A 21227-nucleotide genomic window follows, 5' to 3' on the forward strand; every position below is an offset into this window, starting at 1 on the left:
AGCTGGGATTTTGTCCCCAGGAGTCCAAATTCAAACTTTTGTTTTACATAAAGGACATGAGTGAGAGACCACCTTTCCTCTTTTTTTTTTTTTTGAGAAGGACCAAAAAGTGACAAATCACCATTTGCTGAAATTGGAACATTATTTATGAAGGCTGCTTAGGGCTTCAGACATTGGTCTTGTGTTGAGTAGCACTTGTTTGTGCATGTATATACCATTTCTCCCCCAAGTTCTATTAATGACTGGATTGAACTTAAAAAAATCAATGTCTTAATACCTTTTCACAAGTATCAAATGTTACGGGTGTCTCATTAAGGCAGGTAACAGCATTCTTAATGGTAAATTCATCCACAAGGTAGGACAGGTTTTATCCATCCACTAGTAGGATCTGACCTTTAAAGAAGTTCATCTTTTCATGTGTTATATATGCCACAAATTATTGATGAGATTCTCATCGAGTTTCATTTTTCCCCCCTCATTTTCCAAAATGAGATTGCATGTGAATACTGACAGATTTTGGAGAGCTTTCTTTTCTTTCTAAATGGAATCTTATGGCCAAATAATGTAGCATAAACAATTTGGAATGCAGGAAGCAAAGTAGGGGTAGGAGATGTAAATTCAGTTCCCTGGCATGATTTCAATAAACAACTCAACCAACAGAAGCCCCGTAATCTAGTTCACATGAGCATATGTTTGGCAGGATTCAGCGTGGTGGGTTTGCAGTCTCTGCTTATCACAGAACCAGGACTGTATGCATCTCTGCCACATGATTCTCTTTTCCTTCATCCCAGGCAAACTAATCTTGTCAGGAAAAGAAAGTGGGAGGAGGAAATGTATCATTCCAACACAGGCTGGATACAATTCTTTTGCTCCCTGTTAGCATAGGCTGGGAGATGCCTTGTATCTTACAGACAGCCTGTTGCAGATTGGAATTTCAGTGTCTGGTCTGACTTCTGGTGTAGATTTTTTTTTAATGTGCATGAATTATAAAGCTATTTTCTTCAACAGACTCAGAGACTAAAAATTTGGTACTGCAGCATCTCTTGTTTGTGTGGCCTTTATAAGTGGCTCACTAACTGTCCTGCTGTCATTTCTATTTTATCATAAGTAATGAACAAGACAGATATGTTGTCACCAGACTCTTCCTATAAAATTTACTTTAAATTTACTTTAAGATACCTAGAAATACTATTAGCTTTGGAAGCATTTCTCTTTTCCTGCAAGGGGAGAAAAATCTCCTTTTTATTAAAGTTCCAACCCTGGTGGTAATATGATGAATATTAATATAAATAGATTGACAGTTGTCATATAAAATAGTCTATCCTGTTAACCTCCTTGGACTGAATGTTCAGTCCTTACTATCTGAGCTGTAAAAAACCAGGAATTCCCACGAAGTGTCACAGTAGATTTTGATGCAGAAGCTTTCCACATAGGATAACCTGCAGAGAGTCTGAGGTGTGAGCAACTCTGAGAATGCTGAGGTGCTCTAAATACAGGATGGACAAGCAGAATGAGTTTTAATTTATGAAGGAAACGTCATAAATTGCAGTTAGGGGCTGAGTCGCACAGAAATTGTGGGTAGAAAATCAACATAACAAAATACAGTGGGAAGCCTTCTGGAAGGGGAAAGTAGTATTTATTTAAAAAAAAAAATCTTCAATAAGCTGATTTTACCTGCTGATGCTAATTTTGTTATAGATTTTGTTCGTCTGCATGCTTGTACAGACATACCCATGTCCCAAAGCTCTAGGAGAGGGGATTTGGCAAGGATCAGCTGTATGTGATGCAGAGGACAAAGGATGCCAGAAGTTAAGTTTCTGGGGTTCTTCCTGATATAACAAGCATGTTTTTGGACAGATCTTTTGTGCCCTTTGGGATTCAGCAGCAGTTGCAGAGCTGTGCTTTCCTGCAGATCCTTGATTACATCATCTTCAGTAAATCCTAGGCTAGGCCCATTACTTGTTTTCCTCATGGGCTAAGGAAGATAAGGATGGGTGTGACACAGCCACAACCTTGGTGTGGTCTCATTAGCAATACAGGCCCTTTTTAACACTCTGTCCTTCTGCTTCTTCTGGTGCTTGCACCTGTGTATTTCAGTTCAGACTGCATTTATGCCAGTATTCATATTTCTGTAACAAATTTTTCCAGGTGGAATTCTTAAGGGCATCCATTGTTGTAGAAACTCTTTTTGTATTAAAGTTAGCAGTAAAGTTTTTGTCGATGTCAAAGAGAGACAGTAATTTCTGTCAGTGCTCAGTACTGTGAAAAATAAAGTCCTTAGAAATGCAGTTGTATAATACCACCTCTCCCTAAGTGGGGTAGCCATCCCCAGTGTCAAGTTTGGACTAGATAGACTATTGTTATGAGCCTGCTGTAGTTCTAAAATGCATCTTGCATGAGCACAGAGAAGCTGTTGGGCATTTGCCTGAAACTAAAAATATGTTCTTGTGTGACAGTTTCCATGTGGGACCTGCTTTAAAGGTTTTGTCGTGTGAGAACAACTTTCTTCAGGCTTAAGCAGAAAGATTTGGACCTTCAGAAAAGTGAACTTTTATTTGTGGTTACTGTGCTGTCAGGGCTCAGCACCAAACTGCTTATTCATCCACACTGTTGTGCATGGTTGCTGCCTCTTGGCCACCTCTAGGTTTTGTACCCCTTGGCTAACCCCTGGAGGTGACCTCACTTATCTGAGGATGCAGAGAACAGCTGGAGGAGAGAGTACTTCTCAGGACAGCTATGCCAAGAAAAGCTACTCAAGGAGAAATCTTTTTTTTCCAAGAAATAATCCAGTGGTTCTCTCATGCCTACAGAGAATACAGAGAAGAGGCACTGACTTTGGGATTCTGGGAGATTTTCTGTACCACTTCTCTCTTCCCCCCCCCCCCCCCCCACAATTTAGTGTCTCTTGTGATGAATTAGCATTATTAATAGTAAGTTTATCTGCACAGTATACTTAGCAGTCTTCTGGGGAGAGTACCTGGTGTTTGCATTGCATTACTACTCCAGCTTTGGCACAGCGTATGTGAGTTTCATACACCGCTGGCTTTTGTCACAAGAGTGCCTGGTTGTGGAAGCTGTCGAGTGGGTCTACCTGCAGTGATTTGAATGCTTGATTAAAACTTGATTTGATTCCCCCATCTGAACTATCAACAAAGAGTCCAAAGCACTCCAGTGGAATGAGACAAATGAAAGTGGGAAGGGAGATGTGGGTAATGAGGGTAGGGCCAGAAAGCAGCTGCTAAAATGTTCTGCAACCACTTAGAAGTACAATTGAAAATTTATATTAATTTCCAAGCTAAAAACTCTCAACTTAAGCTATGTGCTGTGGGTGGGTATAAAGAATACTACCTTTTAATAGTTGGCAGTGGGGTTTGCCAGAGAAGAGGATATAGGAAGCAAGTTGGTTTTGCATGCAAACTGAGGGTTGATGAGGTCTCTGTAGCAAAACTACCATGGACAGGATTAAAGGAATATTAAGGGTGATACCAACTTTGAGCTGGGGTGCTGTGATAGACTACTTGATTTGGGGGAACAAGAGTATGATTCCTTTTCCCCCAGAAGCTGAAGAAGATGCCAAACGTTGTGGAAAAACAAGGGAGAAAGAAGCCAGAAATGTTAGGAGTGTTAGTAGAAAACTTTCTACTCTTTTGCACAATATTCTTCAATATATAAACCAACCTGGAAAGAAATTTATTTGGTACTCAAGTGTCAACTATCTGGGAAGCAGCAAGTTTCCTAAGTAGTGAAGAATAATTTGGGCCTTAGCCTGTGGAAGCACGGGTGTGAGGACTCTGGCAAGTTCTAATGTGTCATTCTACCATCAGAGCCCACAGAGCAGATATCAACAAGCTCTTGTGTGAAATTTCAAGTGCAGTTTGTTATGTACTTGCAAATGTCTGGCTTTTTCACCCTCCTGCACCCTCTCCAGATGCTTTCCTCAGTGCAGCACCAAAGGAAAACACCATTAGAATATCACCCAGCAGTATTTGAATAAACCACTTTAGGGTGGTGAACAGCAGTGAAATATTATGACGTGGCTGGTAGTGAGCTTGGAGCATAATGGCCAAGCCATTGTGCTGTCAGCTCTTGAGGAGTCCTGGGAACAATCGTGGTAATTGTACTTCATCAGGTCTCCTATGGAATCTGACCCAACTTGGTCTGCCCTCTTTGCCTGAACTGGAAGATCATAGTCAGCAGTACCAAGGAGTTCTGGTTTCCTTGGGAGCTTAATGCTGCCTTGTTTACAGCACAGGATGGCTGCTTGGAGCAGCAGGGTAGAGAGAGCATGTTACCAGGCCAACCAGTGCCTTATTGCCAGCACTCAGAAGTGCATGACTGAGAGCTGATGGCAGAGACAAGCCAAAACGCTATTTTCTTAACTCCTGCTGTGCCCCTGCTGCATCCTGCTCCATGTCCATCAAGTGGTGAAGGTAGCAGATGGGCTGCCCCAAGGTGCCCTGTTGGGAAGAGAGAGCAGCTCCTGCAGCATGTTCCCAGTGTAAGTGCTGCTGCTGGCAGGCAGGCAGCCGTGTTGCTTGGCAGCAGGCCTCAGAGAGGAGATTACTTTGTCCTTGTTCTAAGTCAAGTTTGCCAGGTTCCCTTCTGATTGCCAGGCTGGTAGTGCATGGGGGAGATAACCCTGGTTCAGTGAGCAGCAATTCAGTCTGTCATCAAACAGAAAATACTTGGGCAGAATCAACAGAGACATGTGCTAAGCTAATTTGGTATCAGCCTTATGGGTGTGGTTCTTTGGTACAAGTATTTTTGTGTTTGTCTTTCTGCAGAGAGGACCAAAATCTCCCATCAGAATCTCCCTCTGTCCCTCATGGGCCTGTTCACAACATGCATAGTCCCTCTTTGTTCTCTTTACCTGCCAACTAAGCTGCTGCCTCTTGTCTCTCTCCAGCAGCAGCAGGTTTGTTCCCTTTTCCCCAGCACTTCCATCCCCAGTTCTGCAGACCAGGAGAATTTGTTTCTGCTCTCACTCTCTGTGGCTTACTGAATTTCCTGGACACTTCAGGTAGTCCTGCCAGTCTGGTCGTGTCCCTCCCAACCCCTGACCTCCCCCAGCAGAAGAAAACATGTCTTTTTGTTTTTTGGCCATCTTAAGAGAGCTTCCAAAGTGTTCTCTAGAGTTTCAATTTAATAAGAAAATTAGCTGGTTTGATGTTGTGAAGAAGTCACTCTGCCCTTGCCCTCTTCTGTAGGTATAAAGCAGCAGATGAAGGGATAAGACTGGATGTGGAGGAATGTGAAGGGTTCTGATGGCTGCATGGGGTGTGATGGACAGCAGCAGGGTTCAACAAGGAGAGGGGTTTATAGCACCACAGCTGCTGCCTGCATCTTCCTGACACTCAGTCCTGGGTGAAAATCTCTTCATGCACTCTAAAGTCTGTTGCTGAACTTTGGGAGGGCATCTTGTTCAGGGACACTTTATGTGTACATACCAGGCATATAGAGGGCATGAAATTGCTAATTGATCAAAGCAGATCTTGCTTCTTTACTTCTTCATGCTTTGGCCACCAAACAGTAGAGGGTTTTTTTGTTGTTGTTGTGTTTTCCTATACCAGTTTGTGGCTGAGCTATGATTTCCTTGTCTCTGTGGGAGAAGAATCCTCAGATGCACAAGGGCCAGGATTTTCACTCAAAACTGTCATGTAGGAGACACTAACCTAAGAACAGAGCTAGGGTCATAGGCAGTCACAATTCTCCTTGTTAAAAATCTGCTCTGGAAAATAATTTTCTAATTTGACACAAAACCAAATGTGTAAAACCAGCCAGATTTCTTGTATAAGGCACTGGGTCCATTTGGCATGTTTTAATATACAACAATAATGGTGGCTGCTCAGAGCTGTGCTGGCTGGCCTATGCAATATGCTATTCTGTTTCACTGCAGCAGGCACTGAGGTAGTTTTAATGCTGTCCATTTGGTCAGTGTCTGCCTAAAATATCCCAAACCACTGGGATTGAAATAATTGAAAAATCAGGCATTTTCAACTTTGTGAAAGACAGTTTGTTTTCTCCTTTAGTAGCTTGCTGCTGTCTGCTCTCCCATACAGCCACTGCTTACTTGCTGTCTCTTCAGCTTATCCAGGGTGACATTGTCCAATTGTTTTGACAATGACCTTAATCTATTTGTGCAGTTCAAAGTGGCCAGAGATGGAAATGCATGGGCTTAGGCAGCTTGTAATGAAATACAGAGTCTTCAGCTGCTTTGAAGCCACTGCAAATCAGTTGTTGGATTTGATGTGTCTTCAAGGATGTGAAATGAATTTAGTGGCTTCTAGCTGGTTGTAGTGAATCAAGTGTTCACCTCATGAAATGCTCCAATATAATCAGGCTTTGTGTATGGCAGCTTTAGCAGGTGTGCCAGTGGCTATATCAAACTGGTTGAAGCTTACTCTACTGACAGGGATTTTTATAAACCAAGTTGTAGGCCATTTAACAGACAGATCATTGAGTAGGAGCTTCCTTCTGTGGTTGCCTGTACTTGCACATGTTGTAGACACAGAGGAATGCAGGACTTTGAGTAAATGGCACTGCAGTGCTGAGTTAGTGGCAGGATCAATAATTTCCTGTTTGCTGGGATCTCTTGGTACTGCTGGGGTGAGAGAACTGCCTCAGTACATTGTTAAAGTCAGGGTTATCGATATATTGCCTTTCAAGAGCAATAGATTCAAAGCAGCTGCACAGAGGAGCAAGATAGAAAGTTGCTTAAGAGAAACCAAACTGTTTCTGATGAATTTGAAAGCACTGGATTTGTCCTTGCCAAGGAATGGGAGCATGTTGTCTGGCTGCAGCACCTTCCCAGTAAAATTTGTTCCCCCTGGGAACACTGGCTTAGGGGAAATGGCTGCAAACCCTCTCTTGATGCCACATGGAGAAATGTCTGTTGTGAAGAAAATGCTGGAGCAAAGCACACTGCCTACGTTATATGGATTTTTAGATCAATAGTGGCTCTAACATGTAGCCAGATGCATTATACTTTGGAACATGCTCTTGTGCAGTTCCCAGAACTTTCTTTGGCTTTTTAATGGAAGTAGCTGTGTGCCAAGTATTAGCACCGGAAAGCTCTTGTCATAGGCAGCACATACACAGTATTTCACCCTTGCCTGGCAGATCTGCTTCTTTACTTAGTGGCAGAAGTCAGAAATAGCACCGTATTAATTTCCTTTTGTCTTTTTGGGCATGAATTCTGTGTGACTCTGTAAACTAATATGTAACTCAGCATCTATTTCCAGAAGTCATACATTTCCCTTGATTTACATTCCTTAATCAGTGAGGATGCAGTAGATGCATAAGCTGAGAACAAGAAGATCTTTATTGCAATCACTGCAAATTCAGCTTTCAGTGCAATTTTAAGATGAGTTTACAGGTATGTTAAAATGCCTTCTGCTTGTTACAGTATTAGTCTTTGCTTAGGCTGTTTTCTGTTATTCTCTGCTTGTGAAAGCATTTCCTGCTAGTAATTCCTGCTAGTCACAATAAACATAGCTGTATGAATTCCTCTCCTTCTCCTTCAGTTGCTGGGAGTCTAAGCCAAATGAAGAGGGATATTAAAGTTCTGTCTACAGATTAATGTGAATTGGGCATTGTGCGTGGAAGTGGTTCCTGTGTTACATAAACCCCACTAAAAATAAGGAATCGTTTATCTACTATGGAGCTTTTCAGTATCAGGGTAGAGGACAGAGCCCAGTCATATGGGAGATACCAGTATGCATTGGACAAAATATAAATGCAACTTTAGCAAGCTGAAAAGGTAAGCTGGTGTTGAACTGTCTTCAGTCTGGGTCCTTTGTGGATCAAGACTAATAACAAAAATATGAACAATAAAATGTGTGTTGATCTAATGAATAAGAAATGCTGCTGGGATACAGGGACTCATTCCATTCATATCTTTCTCACCGCTCTGCTGAGTAATCTTTTCTTATTTGTGCTTCAGTGCCTTTATCTGTCAGATGGCAATAGCAATAATAAACCCTGTTTTAAAGCTGGTTGGGCTATACCAGTGAAGGGCATACATGGGATCTGGACACACACTTTTGGTTTTGTTTTTTTTTCCTTCACCACAGGCCAGGAGTGAGGGAGGGGAAGGCATAGTTTCTACCTGAAAGATGAACGTCAAGGATTTTTAAATGCCTTCTAAAGCATTTTAGAGCTGCCCTGTCCATGACACTTTCTTGAGGACTTGAGGTCAAAAAGTATGCCACTTTGTATTGTGCCACTGTGATATTTCTCCAGAAGATTTCAGTGCTTTGTAAGCATCTGTCATTGTGATTTTGGGAACCTGGTGAATTGCATCTGATGGCCATTCCTTGTGTTTTGAATCACTTTATTCTCATCAAGTGGAAGAGGTGAATATGTGACAAAATGTTCTCTTTCTTCCATTTCTTATGGTCACTGTGTCTCGTCCTTTACAGATGCTTTGGGAGTGAAAATGACAGAAAATCCTGTGATACTTGTATTTTCTTTTCCTCTATGACTCTCTGATCTATGGTAGTATTGCTTCTCTGCTATTTAAGTGATACTTTTGCAGAGCTATCAGTGCACAATACTTTGTCAGTTTTGTGCTTTTATATACCTGTCAGGTCAACTAAAGTACATCCATTTGTAATCTGATTGATATCCTTTGGGCCTTATCCTGCATTCAGTCTGTTTGGCTTTTCTTCCATAGATCTAATTTTTTTAGCTCAACCATGTAAATAACCTGTGCCTGTGTGGCTGTACTTAACTCTCTATGTCCCTTCTGTGACAAGCCACTTACAATTTGTAACCAAGTTTCCAATAATTTTTGTAAAAAGTCTCTATATGCCTTTTCACTTCTGGTTAGGTCTGCCAAAGTATCCCTTGTTCTCTGCCAGGTGACTTACTCTCAGTAAAAATATACTCCTCATTTAGTGTTTGGAATGCAATCTGGGACACAGTAGGCTCATCTTCCATTTCTCAGGCAGCCTGTTGTCTTTTAACATTCTTCTTCCAAAATACTGTGATTCTTGTGGTGTTTTAACTCCTGTTTTCTCTCAATATGCAGCTTGTTTGAGTTCTCTTACTGTGTTATACAGCCCCAACTTCCCTCTAGGTCATGGAACTGGAGAAAATAAATGTTGAAAAAGACATGTAGAGGTCATCTGGTCTCATCCCTTGTGCTAAGCAGGGCCAGATTTGAGCTGTATTGAGTTGGTCATTCAGAGCCTTTTTAATCTTACATTTTGTCTTCATCTCCAGAGATGGAGATTCCCCATCTCAGAGACCCTGTTCCAGTGTTGAACTACCTCCCAGTGATTGCTCCTTTCCCCCTCTCCCTGATACCTAGTGAGAATTTTAATTACTATAAGTTGTGGCAATTGCCTCTCCCCATTACTGTGCAGCTAAGGAGAGACACTTTATGTAGTTGAAGCCAGAAATACCATCCCTTAACCTCTATTAAGACTACTCAAGCCCAATTCTCAGCCTTTAATTTATCACATGCTTCAGTTTCTTAATCATCCTGGTGCCCCTCTGTTAGTTTCCCTCCAGGAGCCCTAAAGTGGTCCCACAAACTGCAGGCATGGTCTCGTATGTGCTGAGTGGAGCATGTTAATCTCTTCCATTGATCTTCCAGCTTCCTTTCTTTTAATACACAGTCCAGTACACAGCTGATCTGCACTCTTGAAGGCAACTGCTGAGTTATTTTTAATGTGGTAGCCACCAGGACCCCAGGTCCTTCTCCACAAAGCCATGGAAAAGAATTTACTGTGGTAAATGATACAGAATTAAATAAGATAGTATTATATGTTCATTGTCTTAAACTGTATTTTTTGTTTCCAAGGGATTAATGTTAATTTTTTGTGTAATTTTTTTCAATACTTTTTTACATCTTCATTTTTAACCCAAGGCTTAGTAAATACTGTTAATATCCAGCACAGTTGTGATTCTCTTATGAATTATTTTAGAGCCATCATTTTCCAGGCAATAGTAATCATTCTACAAAGCACAGTATCGGGACATACTTCACAAATGCTTCCCAATATTTGGAGTCCAATGAGAGACAGCTTACCAGAGCCTGTTCAGATTACGAAAAAATATCCTGAAGACACAGCATTGCATTTTAGTGTTAGGTTTTATTGGAGTGTTTTTTCCCCCATTTTGTTATTGCTGCAGAACAAAATGGAACTAAATGAGTCAGCTGCATTTTGATATAACTTATGCTTCATTTCTGTGTTTACTTCCTTAATTCTAATGTGCTATTTCTGTGTAAGTCCCTTGAAATCTGTTAGCCAGAAGGAAAGAACACAGCTGGCGTTTTGGGGCTCCCACAGTAAATTTACAGACTTTGGGGAGTAAGATACTCTTTCTAGCAAATTGAATCTGTTTGATTTGAAATTCCATGAAGAGCATCAGCATGAGAATACCATGGAGCTGCTTCAGAAGCCTCTCCCTGTGTTGCTTGTAGAGATGTAAAGCTTGGAAAGCTCCAGGTATCCCCATGCTGGGAGGAAGGCAGCAGTGCAGCATCTTTGAGTAGAAAATGCTGTTTTCTAGGCTTTCTTAGAGGATGTTATTCTGCTTACCACTGGTGTATTTCCTGGAGTCTATTTTGTAAGTATCAAAATGAAGGTAAGCTGCTATTTGTATTTGAAGTGAAGCCCTTCCTTTCCTACGATCCCTTGCATCCTGTCATCTCCCATGTCAAAACCCAAATGTCTTTGTAGTATTGTGCTAATGATCATGGGCTCCACTTGACCAGAATGTGAAAATCGAGTTGATGTCACCTCTGGAAGCAAGGCACCCTACCACTTTCTAGATCAAACAGAATTCTTTCCCTATCCCATCCAAAAAGCAATTAAGTGTAAATATGGCAAAGGATGACAAAATTAAAATCTGTCATGCATACAGGTGCTAAGCCAGTGCAAAGTCAAAAAGGCAGCCCTGTTGCTGTCTGTATTGCCAGGCCCATGTCATCAGCAGCTATTTTTGTGAGTTCCACCGTGGAAATGCAGAATAATCTCATTCAGGAAGTCAGTGATCCCTCCCGGATATGTATTCCCAATCTGTATTGTTAATTGTTTGTCTGTTCTGATACATGGCTTAGTTGTTAAGGTGGAAGTGAAACATAACTTTGAAACATCATCAGATACAATCTGTGTGACAATCTATCACTTAAAGGTAATAGTAAAGGAATAGCAGTTCACAGCAGAATATCAAGGAACTGTAACCTGCCTTTTGTCTGTACCAGTTTCTAGTAACTGTTTCAAATTCTTAGTAGATGGCTAAGGGGCATATTGGAAAGAAGGTGATCATTCCATCATGCTTGGAAATCCACTGATTTGGGGGAAAATGGGTAAACGAACTCAAAACCCACCTGTCACTTTGTTCATGCTGTTACAGCTGTAACCCTGCAATGTGCCCAGTGCTGGGGTGGATGTGGGAAGGGGCTGGCTGATGCCTGTGGTGCTCCCTGTGACAGCAGCGCTGGGTTTTGTGAGCCAGCACATCAGAGCTGGGGACTTAGCTGCTGGATGCCGTGGCAGGAGGACAGCTGGGTTCTGCAGCCTCTTAATGCTATCTGCAAACGCTAACCCTTCAGAATGAGCTTTGTAGTTTAGGAACGGGGTGGAATTGTTAGTAATACTGACAGGTGCCAGCAGAGGGCATTTGGAAACTTGGCTTTTCTGCTCATTTATCTTCCGACAGATTAGAGCCCCTGTGCAATTTCTGTGTGAGGATGATGATGCCTTCTCTGTTGGTACAGACCTATGGGGAAGGCAAAACATCGGGGTTTACTGTTTGTTTTGGTTTGGGTTTAGTTAATATACAGAATATCAGCAATAAAATATGTATTTCAGAATCATTTCCAAGTCAGAAGAAAGTACTGAACCAGAAGGCCAGGAAGCTCCCACTTTTACCAGGAGGGAGTATTTCTGTGTGAGGTAGACAAAAGGCCAAGAGAAAGGAAGTGAAGAAACAGCATATTATTTATTTCCCCCCATATTTGTTATTTGTAAATTAGCAATCTAAACTGGAACCTTGTTGCTTGATATGAATTATCACATTCAGATAGTAATTACAGCTCTTCTGCCCTAAATCACCATCATAAGGTGATGATTTTAGAGCAATACTCTATCTTGAGTAACAAGAAAATTGCATGTGCAGGCTTGATAAAAAAAGACCCAATAGTGACTCTTTGTCTTCATGACCAAAAATCCAGTTCTATTGGTTAGGGCTTTTGTTACTTGCAGTGGGTGGGGTATGTGACATGGTCTAGTACACAAAAGGTCTCTTACCAGCAGCAAATTTGGAAAGAGCTGTTGCTAAAGCCCAGATCAATGAGTAAAAGTACAAAGACATTTAAGCATAAGATCATTTAATAAAAATGCTTTTCTGTTCTTGTGCTTTGATCAAGTAATTCGTATCCATCAGCTTTGATTGAGGCTCTGGCAGCATCTTTCTTGAAGAGACTTTTACAAGACTTCTTAAAAAGACTGTCTTATGTGGGGTGTGCTGGTGAAACCAACTGAAGTGCCTTTCTCACCTTGGCGATATGATAAAAGGCTCTAGGACTGTGAGGCTATGAAGGCTTTCAGCTTTTTTACCTCTTTGGAAAAAAACTAATAAAAACTGGGGAGAAGTATATTTTAAGCTGTATAAAGGTACATTAAGTGGACTTGTGTGTGGTTCCTTTATTTGCTACCTTGCAGGCTAAAATATTACAGACGTGAATTTTAATATAAGGGATGGCTTTACTCCATATACTAAGCAACTACATTTGGAGATAATTTCCTCTAAATATAACTTGTTTAAAGGTATGATTTGTGCTGCAAATAGGATTTATGAAGCATGTCTTGAAAAAGTGGTTGGAACAAGATCTTTCTGTGAGCCAAAAAGATACTGTTTTATAAGTGTCAGTAGCAAAGGAAGAGTAAGAGGAGCAGCTGGAGAGTATATTTATTAATACTTATTTCATATGTACTTTACTTGCTATAACATCCACTGCCAAAATCCACCTGACATGTCCTTGTATTTTGTTGTATTCCTGTGGCAGAGCTGTCCTTTGGCCTTTGAAAAATGCTACCTTATTAGTGAATATTAGTTTGTACTGCAGTGCCTGCCTACACTGCATTGTGCTTCCACATGCACTTGTTATAAAATAATTCTTTGATTTCATTTGAAATAGCATGCTGAGCCCCTAAACTTGATTATTGACATTTGGGTGGTTGGCTTCAAAGGTATATGTTTGCACCTTTTCAACATATGTATCTATCAGCCATAAAGAGTGAACCCTTCCTTTGTGGAGACTTGTCATTGTGGCTGAACATCAACTTATTCCCTTCTTGCAAACATACTTGAATATGTTGAGGGAGGGGTTGTTGAGAGGGGAAAGGCAGAGCAGGGCTTGGATCAACTCTCTGCAGTTTACTCAGACCTTGGACAAGTGGCTCCAGGGCTGTAGTTTTGCATCAGCATGATAGGAATGCAGTAGCTGCCACTCTGGAAAAGCTGTATGTTTTGGAAATATGAAGCTGTTCTGTACTGCTTACCCAAATCCAATGAAATTCTTGGCTTTGACTGTGTGGCTAGCAGCTTCTTTTGGTATGTGATTTTTTTAAAGCAAAGCTAAAATACTCCCTATGTGATGACAGCATGTCTCACTCCTTCTCACTATCACTTCCTGTCCATACTGTGTTTTCCCATTTCTGTGGTGTTTTCTCTCACTTCTACTGAGTGCTATATGTTAGTGAACTACTTCAGGACAATGTCAAGATAATAGAAATATGGGAGACCTCCATTTTCAGACTGGTCTCACAGGAATCAAATCAACCCATGGGTTGTAATACTTGTTCTGGTTGAAGTGAGTTTTCATCCAGATGTGGTAATGATGGAACACAGAGTAAGTAACATTGGAGTGACTAACTGTATGTAATTGCTCTTGCAGTAAAAGCAGAAAACACTTTAGTGAAGACTGGTAGTTGTTATAGTGGTAATTAATAGTAAAGTTAGAAAAGCTCTTTCTTGGTACCCATTAACACCATTAAAAAGCATCTTAGTATACATTATGTGTTAACGAGTTCATGTTCATGTCCCTGTTCTCATAATTATATGTCAGGTGTGAGCTGGGTGCCTCCTCTGTGTCATTATCATCATGCTGTTCTTGCTACTGTCATACAGCATGCCCATCTGTAGTAGAGGTGCACTGCTACCTAGAAACCTCAAGAAGCTGATGAGAGATAGTATTATAAACAAAGGGCTGGAGAGCAGAACTGAAGCACAGGGATTGAATGATGTACCCAGCACTGGAAGATTGTGTAAGAAATTGAATGGCTGAAATGAAAGACTCTGTAACTTTTAGGGACAAAGTCTTAGTCCTTTTTGTTGTTTCATGTGCAAGGTAGACTGACTCCCAACTTTCCCTTGCTTATTTTCTCAAAAGGTCAGATCTAATCCTCTTGTTCAGCACATCGAGGGGCACATCAAAGTTTTTGAACACTAGAGGATCAGTATAGAAGGGGAGCTGTCAGTAAAGTAGCTGGAGATGTCTGGTATTTAGCTCTTCCACATCTATAGGGAGATGACTTTGTTATTCTCTACATGAAAAAGTTTCTCTAAAATTTGCCTATGTGTCCTTCAGTCTCATAGGTAGATCTCCTGCTGACTTCAGCGTGCACTAGACTGGCCTACACAGGGAGAAGGAAAAGAACATTCGAATTTTGGAATAAGCACTAGCTGAGCTGATAAATCCCAGTAGCTTTCTTATTGCCATGGCTGTGTTAGTCCTTACCCTTCTTCCTCCTCTTATCTGTTTTGGGGAAATTTCCATGCAGTATTGCACCGTGCCACTGTCCTGGGCAGTCTTCATTCAGACCATGTGTCTTCCAAAACACTTTGAAAAACATAAAACAGAGCTGTGATGAACAGCCTAATATGGAGTAAAATAAAAATAAAAATATTCAGCAGCAATGGGAAGCTATAACAAAACATACTTGGCAGCAGTGTTGTGCTACCCTTTTGCCTGGAAGGAAAATTTGATCTAAAAGACAGAGTCTCAGATTAAGCTGGCTCTGGTATATGGATTGTCAGGTAGCAAATTAAGAGTGGGAAGTGACTTCTGGCTCTTTCTGGCTGCTTACCTTGAGAGGGAAAAGGGATGGCTGTGCTCCCAGATGGAGGAGCAAGAGGTAGTCCAGCATTGTGACATGTGAGGGTCCCCCACAGATGCTGAGGTTGGGCTGGCAGCTCCTTCTCCAGTGAGGGTGGTGACAGCTTGTGGGGAGGGCATCTCACCTGTGCCCCAGCAATATCAACTCCGTGAGCTGAGCCTTGGCACACAGAGCTCAACTGAAATAGGTAAGCCCATACTCAAAGAAAGGGAGAATTCTGAGCAAATCCCAGGGCATGGTTCAGAAATGCTACTGCAGATATTTCTTACTGCATTAACAGGAATGAAAAAGGCAGCATATCCATGGTGGAGAAATACTTCAGCATGGTGCTTACCTGAGTGGAAGCCTCTGCAATTTTAAGACGGTTGGCTGGGTTCTCAATTGGTGTAAACGTCCAGTGCTTTTGATTTACTTGTAGTTAAGTTGTTTTGCAGTGTCTGAGAATCTTGCTTACACATCTGAATCATGACTGAAGAGCTTGAGCCACTGAGGGATTTGTTTCAAAACTCAAAGGTTAATTAGCATAGGGTGTTAAAAGCAGATGTAGTTTAAGTGAATAGTGCTTCAATGCTCTTATATAGAGAGATGTTTGATCTTGATTCTAAAGAAGAAAAATGAGCTGGCAAGTTGCTGCTCAACTCTGACAAAGTCCAGCCCCAAAATAAGAAGTTTTAAAATAAATATAAAAACCTTTAAATTAACCATTCCTCAGGGGTATCAGTGAAATTCTTAAGAATCTAGCTTTTTGTGGAAGTGTATACACTGACACATACTTGTTAAAATATATTCATTATAAGTGTATGTCTAGAACCATCTTTGAAAGGTCCAGGGAGTAAGCCAGTCAGGGAAAAGAAACTGCCAACCAGTGTATCACAGAAGAATAGCAAATTGTGAAGCAAATATTTGAAACAATGTTTTTTTTGTGGCTAAAATATGTTTCTACTATACCTGTGAGAGGCAGATTTTCCCATGCATAGAAGGAAAACAGGCACCCAGCTTCCACTGAAACCCATCTTCCCTATTTATTTAGTACATTCTCCAATTATTTTTTCATTAAAACTGAATCATCTCATAGGTAATCTGTAAATGGTAGCATGAGACTTTTAGTCACCACAGCATGTACAGTAATTGGCTGCACTGAAAATCTGCCTTGTAAATACAAGATTGTAGTTGATTTGTTGTGTAATGAATTGTTTTTTTGCCTGCAATGCCAAAAGCTGTTGCCATGAACACTACAAAGTGATGATTTGCTTGCTGTCAAGTCACTCTGGGTATTTACTATTCTGAAATCCTTGCCTCTCAGTCCCTCTCCTTTGCACACAAAGTGAGAAATCTGAGAAGTGGGAGCATTGTTTTCTTACTCCAAAGAGGGGAGACCTGTGTGTGTGAAACTGATTCCAACAAGCCGCCATCAGAGGCATACACATGGGGTGCAGCTAAAGCCCTTTGCCAAAACTCTTCAGTGATGGAGGAGCAGCAACCTTTGGGGTTGTTTGGAGTGGAAACATGGGCGGTTTTAGAGGCAGTCCACTTTTGGATCTAGTTGGTGTCGAAAGTGCTGGGCCTGCTGACCTCTGTACAGAGACTGACCTGCCTATGACCTCTGATATGGTTTGACAGAGAACACCTCTTCCAGCTCCAGTGAGAGCAGACCCAAATCCTCCTGTGTTCCTGCCCTCTTGGAAAGGAATGATGTCCTGATGATGGATGTGAGGTACAGGTGCAATTAAATAGGTTCTTTCCCCCCAGGGTCTTTTCTTTCCTTTTCAGTCACAGTTGTGAAGCCTATATGGTTGTCTTGTTGGTCCTGTGGTTTCATGACAGTTCAGAATGTTATGACAATAGCAATGCCTGTTCCAGAGTTTCTCCCTTGTAAGATCCTTATTTAAAATCCTATCCATCAAGCAGTCTACTTAACTAATTGTCAGAGCTTGTCATGCCATGTAATTAAGTTTTGGACAGCATTCAGATGCCTTTTCAGGAGTGTGTAAGGGTGTGTGTGTAACTGTATTTCTTCTTCCTTGTTACCGCAAAAAATAAGTCACACTTCTGGCTGGCTCAGACAGAGCTGCAGTAGGTTGGGTGGAGGATTTAAGATTAGGAACTTCTGTAACCTGATCCCACAGAAAAGCCCTAGCCAGCCTTGCTATTGGTGTAGGGATTTGTTCATAACTGGCTGGGGATGACCAAGGGGATTCTTTTAATCTCATCAGCCTACTGTTAGGAGCTTGCTTACTATAGCCTAGTAACTCTGAAAGCGCAGGCAGCTCTCAAATTAAGATCTCTCTGTGTTGGGTAGGAAGGATAAAGCTTCAGCATCATGGATTTGAGAGAGCCTTGCTGTTCACTACTTCTGATGCACACACACAGTTCAGGTAATCAAACTCCTCCTCAAATGTTCATGCACTGCACAGACCAGCCTGTCTCTGCCTCTGACTGAGGTGGGAATAATTCCCAGAGCTTCACTGATCTTGCAAAAAATTAAAAAAAACAAAAACAAACAACAAAAAAGACACAAAAAAACCCTCCAAAAACAAACAAACAAGAAAAAAACCCAAAAAACAACAAAAAAAAATTTGTGTGCATACACAGATACACAGGTATATAATTTTTTTTCTGGGAAAAATGCTAATATACTGCTTCAAGTTTTGAGGCATTGCCATCCTGGGTACACTCTATTGAATTTTGGGGTTGTTTTGTTTTTAAAACCATGTTATAGAAATTAATGTCAACATGAAAAGTGTTTTTTTTTTTTTGTTTTTTTTTTTTTTTTTTTGTTTTTTTTTTTTTTTTTTTTTTTTTTTTTTAGATTGTAATAACAAAAAATAATCTTTGAGGTCCCTTGAATGCGCAAACATTATTGCAGCATCTGTGCTGTCCTGATTCATCCTAAGATGATTTTTTCAATAGCAACCTAGTAGAAGTAGAATAAAGCATGGCCCTCACTGGAACCTCTCTTCTGTCAGAACTCAGCATGGTCAAAAAATAAACTGAAATAAGGGAAAGCTGTTGAAGCTAATTCCTTTGTGCTACTGTCAGACTGGGAGGAAACAGTCCTATAACATACACAAAAAAATCTTCATCTGCTTTTATGCTACTTCAAGAAGCATAGACATGCAGTGATCCAGGATTGAAATTTTTCTGTTAGAGGGATACAGGCTCCATCGACAAAGTCCTTGTGTGGATGATTAAAATGTGATTAAAGCATGTCAGGAGCAGGTTCCCTGTCCAGTCATTTCTGTTTGTTGTCTACCTCTCTTACTTACTAAACAGTGGTTCTGTGCCCATAACTGTGTGCCTTTCTCTGCAGCCCCTTTCAGGACTGGGGAGACCGAGGTGAGATGGCTGCTGGGTTACATACTCTGCCCATCATTTCTGGGAACCAGAGCTGCTGGTCTTGGAATTTCATTGTCTTTGTCTGTAGGAAGCAACCTCCTTTCTCTTGATTGCTCTCCAGCAACCTCTGGTTGATCATATCTCAGATATACCCAGGCGTTCTTGCAGTTGTCTCTTCTGCTTTTGATTTAAGAGAGCACTTGTAAGTGCAGCTCATCTTTCTAGGTGCTAAGTAAAAAGGGGAGACAGAAGCAGGCTCTGCCCTGAAAAGTGAAAAATCCGAATAGGAAAGGCAGCGGAAAAAAATGCTTTTCTTCTTGCTAAAAGCTTGGGGCCATGGAGAGATTTACAGCTATGCTCTGCAGTTACATGTGAAGTCTGGCAGAGGACTGGCTGGATTTCTACAGTAGCTCCCATTGATATGAGGCTCCAGGTCTATCTTCCAGCAACAGCCCGTTTTTGTTCCCAACAGGCAATGCTCTAGCCCTTCCTCACTGCTTAGTGGCTTTCAGTGGCTCCAGCCCCACGCAGATCACTTTCCAGCCAGATTTTCCTGCCATTTGTGATTTTCTGATATTTCTTAGGAGCTTGGGACATCATGGCCTCACATACTATTTTAGGTGTCAGTTGATAAGAACTGAAACAGAGTGTAAGTTTTGATGCAAAATAGCATCAGAACATTGATAGGTGGGGCCAGATGATCTTGACATAATCCCTTTGACAGGGTGGGTAAATCCCACCTGGTGTTTGGCAGGAGCAGAGGAAAGCTTGCAGCTTGGTATTTCCCTGCTGGGGAAAGCAGCCATAAGGGAACATTGCCAGGCTGTGCTCAAACCAGTTATCTTATTATTGAAAACCACTGGGAGTCCAGGAAGAAAAGAGGATGCTTTTGAAGTCAAGTCTGTCTGTTTATGAGCTAAGCAGCAGAGACCAGACTGTCCCAAGGGCCAGAGAAAGGGGAACCTCTTATGTAGTTCCTCTGATCTCTAGGTTTTGTCATGTGGATTTTGTGATCTGTAGTTTAGGATTAAAAAGACCAAAGACCATTTAAGTATGGATTTCATTCTACTGATTGTGTCATCATCCACAGATGTGGAGTCAGCCAGAGTGTATCAGACCCTTCATCAACTAATTAACTTGAGTTGTCAAGCTGCAATCAGTGAACTGCTCTCATACTAAAATAATAATGATAAATTCCTCTCATCTGAAGCTGTCAGCTTCCATCTGCAAGAGGCTTGAGTTTGGAGGGTCTGTAACTTACTCCATGAAGAAAAATCAGATTTGTACCTCTGTCTTGCCAAAGCCAGCTTTGGCTTGGTTCCCTTTCTAGCAGAGTTCACTGTTGGAGCGCACCTAAGGCCAGGCCAGGATTATGCTGGGCTTATAGCAGGACTGGAGCTGCCATCAGACTGCCACATGCAGCACTGTGAGTCCTACCCATTTTAAAGGGACATTTTCTAGTTTCAGTTGTTTATTGAGAAGCTGATTTGGTTTCTTTTTGGGTTGCATTTTAAAAAATTTGTAAGGGGTGTGTTTCTCTTGAAATTCTTCCCATTGTTTTGTTAGGCAAGAAAGGTGCTTCACATTTCACTGTAGGACAGGGTCTAAGACCTGTCTGAAGGAAAAGGTGTCCAGCATGCCTTTGGGACTGCTTGTCTGCCCCACAGAACTGGCAGGCCAGCAGGGAGCCCTTGCAGGCTCTGATGGGGATGTCAGCCCTTCTTTCCTCCCAGTTTTTGGAGCTTTAATGCCCTGTCACATCTGTCCTGTCATACTTGTCACGCCTATCCTGTCCTGAACAGACCAATAAAGAAATTCAATTCCACAGTGGCAAAGGGAGTCTTGGACTAAATCCTCCTGCCTCTGTCTTGCATAAAAAATTTAATGCCATCTCCTCTGACCACTCATAGAAATATTTTTTTTTTTTAGTGACTAACCACATAGGAATTCCAAGCAAAATGGAAGCAAACAAAAATTACTTGTTTGCTTTATCTAGATGGACTTGGACCAAGGAATTTGTGTAGCCTTCTAAGAAACAATAATTAGCTTTTACTGTAATGAATCTCTTTGCAGTGTAAACATCGCAAATAGAAGTTAAAAATAGTTTACCGTACAGCATAGGTTTGGGTGACACTTATAAAAGGCTATAAAGCATCTTATTTAAAGTTCTACAGGCTCATAATCATGTGTTAGTTGAGATAAATATCATTAGCAATACAAGAGCTATGCAGAAGCTAAATATGCTTTAGATACCTGGAAATATATGTAAAATAAATATTTTTCTAAGGAGGTCTTCTTTCTCCATCAAATAAGAGATCCTGTTTAAAGGCAGAATACAGAAATCAGGAGGCCTGGTTTTTCTTTGTACATTCCCTGACATTTCTGAAAACCATCATGGAACAGATATCCTTTTTCTGTGAAAAAGCTCCTTTTCAGATGACTTTTTGGTGATTTGATGCAGAATAATTTTTTAGTGTATAAATCTGCCTTCATAAACATCCTCATAAATATAACACAGCAAACAAACTGCTTGGAGGTCAGACTGCAGAAGAGGTTGACCTTGAATTTTTAGCAGTTTAGTGTATGCTAGAGCTTAGATTTAGCAGGATTAAATTTTGCAAAGGTCCTGTGACAAGTGTTTCTTACAGAGTGGGAATGTCTGAAAGCCTACTACAGACTAATAGGAAACACTGAGCATAAATGCTCAGGTGCGATTTAGGCACAAATTTTGTGTTGATTAAATGCAGAATGCAAAAT

The 21227-nt window shown here is 41.1% G+C and overlaps 1 protein-coding gene and 1 long non-coding RNA gene across 25 annotated transcripts in view; one reads left to right on the forward strand and one right to left on the reverse strand.

Moving 5' to 3' along the window:
- Positions 1–21227, forward strand: part of TSPAN4 (tetraspanin 4) — a 411890-nt gene that overhangs the window by 197086 nt on the left and 193577 nt on the right. Inside the window, exon 1 of one of the 23 annotated variants that reach the window (XM_053944947.1) lies at positions 10556–10578. The exons of the other annotated variants lie outside the window; for them this stretch is intronic. The gene's annotated coding sequence lies outside the window, so the exon portion shown is untranslated. Of the gene's footprint in view, positions 1–10555; positions 10579–21227 lie in introns of those variants that run through there. 23 annotated transcript variants of the gene reach the window in all.
- LOC128789231 (uncharacterized) lies at positions 2565–3990 on the reverse strand. Of its 2 annotated transcripts, none has more exons than XR_008431356.1 (4): positions 3679–3990; positions 3491–3561; positions 2978–3091; positions 2565–2804 (listed from the first exon to the last, which is right to left on the reverse strand). It is a non-coding gene; the product is annotated as an uncharacterized LOC128789231 (long non-coding RNA). The 2 variants fall into 2 exon arrangements; XR_008431355.1 differs by having other exon boundaries at positions 3349–3561.

The sequence above is a fragment of the Vidua chalybeata genome, chromosome 6 (assembly GCF_026979565.1).
Source record: "Vidua chalybeata isolate OUT-0048 chromosome 6, bVidCha1 merged haplotype, whole genome shotgun sequence".
Lineage (NCBI taxonomy): Eukaryota > Metazoa > Chordata > Aves > Passeriformes > Viduidae > Vidua > Vidua chalybeata.